This window comes from Cupressus sempervirens, chromosome 7 (genome assembly GCF_028749045.1).
Source record: "Cupressus sempervirens isolate cs-2001-9-10 chromosome 7, ASM2874904v1, whole genome shotgun sequence".
Lineage (NCBI taxonomy): Eukaryota > Viridiplantae > Streptophyta > Pinopsida > Cupressales > Cupressaceae > Cupressus > Cupressus sempervirens.
The window spans coordinates 699,320,345-699,324,336 of NC_143124.1; the positions used below are offsets into that span (position 1 = coordinate 699,320,345).

Here is a 3,992-nt window from a genome sequence, read left to right on the forward strand (position 1 = left end):
TTTTCCATCATCTAGCTTATAGCATTTTGCTCAACCCAAAGCACCCACCAATGAATTTGTTTTCCTACGTGAAAGGTGTGCATTAAAAAAAATGTTGAAGCTAGGCACCACAAGTGTGTTGCATGCAAACTATAAAAACATTTAGTTGCCCACATAAACAGCTCCCAAGTGGCATGTTATTGAAGGATTGTAAATTAGGCAATTTGATAAATCTTGTTTTCTATTTTCTTCTAATTAAGCATTGTACAATTTAGGTTAAAAAATGAGGTAAAATTTTAAATAATAGATATTCTAATGTTTTTTCCTTCTCATTCTTGGTTTGATTATAAATAGTCTAGATGTTTTATGAGCAAAGTAAAAAAAATACATTGGTTGTTTATATGTTATTCTATAAATTTATAGATTTGTTAAGCTACAAAGTTCTGGTATTAAATTGGATTTACATTCTTTTGCAGAAGATTAAGTTAAAACAACATTGTTCAAGTAATCTATGTCTGATATAAAGGCATTTGATTGCATGATGGCATGAGAGGACTTAAGATGCATAATTAATATGGAAGATTAGACTCTAATAAAACTCAAAGCACTTGGGAATTTTCAGGAGTGCATCTTTCCAACATAAATTTTTTGAATTTATAGGAATTGATTGTTCAATAAAAGATCATGGACATCTTAACAAGTTTCAAGACGTGAAGAATTTACTACTCCAAATTTTAATTTTGAAGTAAAAGCTAACTATTATTATATCTATAAAAGATAAATATTAAAATTATATAATTCTTATATAGTTATATTTAACATTATATTTTACTACATACTATTATAGTTATAAAAACAGTGACAATTTGACAATTGAAAAAAATAAATGCTCACTTATAAATAGTTTTGGTATGATAAATTTTCTTTATGGTATTGTCTAATTTTTTTAGATATTACATATTAATTATAAATATACTTAATACTATTAAAATTTAATGAACTTTAAATGCTCCTCCTTTCTTTTAGACAAGAACTTTGAAGCTTCGCGTCTCTTGTATCTATATGGAATGGAGGATGAGTAGAATATAAAATTATGATCTCTTTGTGATATTGCTATTAGGATTTAACTGTGCAATTTTGAGTCAAACTCATTGACCCATGTTTCATGAGTAGTGATTCAACATGAATCCATCTGTCATGAGAATAAATGGAACACTTAGCACTAATTGGATCTAGGTGATGTTCATAGGGGTGAAGCACCGAGACTTCCCAGGAGGTCAACCATCCCAGTACTACTCCACCTTGAGCACGTTTTACTAGTTTGCAAAACCTTCACCGAGTGTTGTGCCTTATGAACCATTCATTATGATCTCTTTTAACCCTTTAGAAACAACTCATTTTTTTAACGACTAAAAGAGGTAGAACAGAGCCGTAAATTTATGGCAATATTTGCGCTTATCTAGTAAAAAATAATCCAAGATTGTCAAAAATATACAACGCACTCATGATCTTTTCTGAAAAATGTTGAAGAGCAGGCACGCAATGTTTAGAAAATGAGAAACAGACAAGAAAGGCGGAGACTTCAAGGATCCGTTAATGCGGGTTCAGTGTATGAATGCAGGAAAACATTCGGAAATCAGATCTCACCAAACCCTTGGTAAATCTTACGCGTAACACACACTCCCCCAAATCCCCTGTTTCTCTTTCTATTAATATCTGGCTCTCATAATCCATTCCAACTCAGTTAACCCCACAAACCCTAGTTTTAGGAAGATTCTGTGAAAATTACAGAGCAGCAGCTCTCGGTCATGGCCAGAACAATGATTCTTCTTCTTCTGCTTACTTTCTGGATCGTTTCTTTCACCTCGTCTTCAGGTTAGGTTAAAAATAAATAATCTTTGTCAAGTTTTTTCTCAGATCCTTTTCTTGTTAATAATAAGGGATCCTTTTTAAAACTTTTTCTCAGATCCCTTTATTGTTAAAAATAAGTGATGTTTTTTAAAGCTTTTTGTCAGATTCCTTTCTTGTTACAAGTAATTGATCCTATTTAAAGCTTTTTTTACCAGATCCTTTTTCTTGAAAGAAAGTTCTTTTTGCAGAGGCTGTGAGTACCGGCGCAGTGATAAATGGATTTGGAGCGAGGAAATTGATGAAAGGAGTCGCGGATAGTGAAACAGTGAGAAGGCGACGGAAGGAACAGGCCCCGCCTGCGCCGAGAGCCAATTCTAATGTTCCTGGCCCTTTTGTTGCGAAGAATCGACCGCGCTAAAACGCAAATATTAAAACTTTCATGTATTCGTTCACGGATCTGCTTAATAATTTGAATGTGGTAAATATTCAGAGACGGCTAAGAAATCTTCCGTATTTTAAGTTTTGGATTGATTTTACCAGATCAAACCGATTCTCGGAATTGTAACTCTTTCTTTCATTCATTTGGAGCAAGTCGTTCGCCGTCCTGTGAATTAGGGGAACAAATGCTATGGAAAATTAAGAAAATGGGCTCGTTTTTATTTGGAATTTGATTTTGATCTAATCTTATATTCATAATTTTATACTCAAAATTTCAACTCTCTTTTATTTCGATTTGATGCACATAAATACAGAGTTCGAAATTTTGAAAATTTACATATGCCTATTCAACTCATATTCTCGCTATCAAATGGACGCAAAGTTAGACAATACTAAAGTGTACATTAGTAAAAAAAATAAAATAAAAATGATACAATATGTAGCTTGTATATGACTACGGGTGGAAGTAGTTCATATTATCATATGTTTAAAACAAATCCATCATTGTTTTTAATCAAAGGGCTTTGATCTTTTTAAAATTGTTTATATGTGAGGTTTAAACCATTTTAGTTTGTAATTAGAGAATTAAGTGGAATGAAGAGTATTTTTGCTTGATTGTCTAATTAATGTATCCCACTTCTTAAATCTAGGGAAATTGTTGTCACTTTTTTAGTCATGATAAATTATAGAAATTTAATTGGGCTATCATAAAGAATAAATTTATGAAGAAAATTTTCTCATCCACTTTCTTTTGATTGAGTTTTGGTTAAGAAAGTTGATTCCTAATCTTTCCACCAAACTAACAAGTACAAACTTGACCTTAGTCACTTTTGTAGTTGCATATTCGAATCTTGCACTTTTAAACTGTAGCATTCAAACTCTTGTATTACAGATAAATTCACTAAATATTGTGAATCAAATTAGCAAGAAATGTCAATCTGTTTGCTCATGTGTATGTATATGTTCATTTATTCATTTGAGAAAAGAAGACATTAATGCATCATAAATCACTCACTATTGAAAATTTATATTCAAATCTAATAGAGTTATTCTAGCTAGATTACATCAAACATTATTCCATTCGAGACTTGATACGAGTATTTGTTGCTCCTAAATCTTTTTTCTTGAATTTGTAAGGTAGTCCATCTTAGTCCTTTAAATATGATAAGAGTAACTTGTGATCTAGAAAGTTTCCTAAAAGTGCTTTCAAACAATACCATCCTCTATATATGAAGATAATGGAAAATGAATTAAATCAAACCACCTTTTGTTAGATTAGATCCACAAACATTGGAGTGAGTTTGTGAAGAAAGGATTTTCCACTTACAAAAGGCAAGCCCATATGTGTGGGAGGTGAATTGAAATGATCAATAATTAATTTATGCAATTTGAGATCTCTATCACATGGGACTTAAAAAAATTGCAATCAATTGTAAAGTCAAACCATCTAAAATACTTTTGGGAGGATATTAAATTATACTATCATATTGTGCACCATACATCTCTTTAAGCATTCTTTGTTGCTTCATATTTTGTCTACTTTTCTATGTCTTATAAGATGTTCTCATCCCAATTTACTATGTTGAAATTTGTTAAATGTTGTCCATTATCATTCCTTAAGTGCATCTCATGTGTTGGAAAATTCAAAGATCCCAAAGGATTATGTCTATGATGATTCATGTATTGTTCCTAAGCATATAAGTTGTTAGAGTTTTTTATCTTTC

The 3,992-nt window shown here is 31.2% G+C and overlaps 1 long non-coding RNA gene across 1 annotated transcript; it reads left to right on the plus strand.

Annotated features, from left to right (window-relative positions):
- Positions 1 to 1,464: 1,464 nt before the first annotated feature.
- On the plus strand, positions 1,465 to 2,496 carry LOC149549138 (uncharacterized). The gene is made up of 2 exons (XR_016354450.1): positions 1,465 to 1,854; positions 2,079 to 2,496. It is a non-coding gene; the product is annotated as an uncharacterized LOC149549138 (long non-coding RNA).
- Positions 2,497 to 3,992: the final 1,496 nt, after the last annotated feature.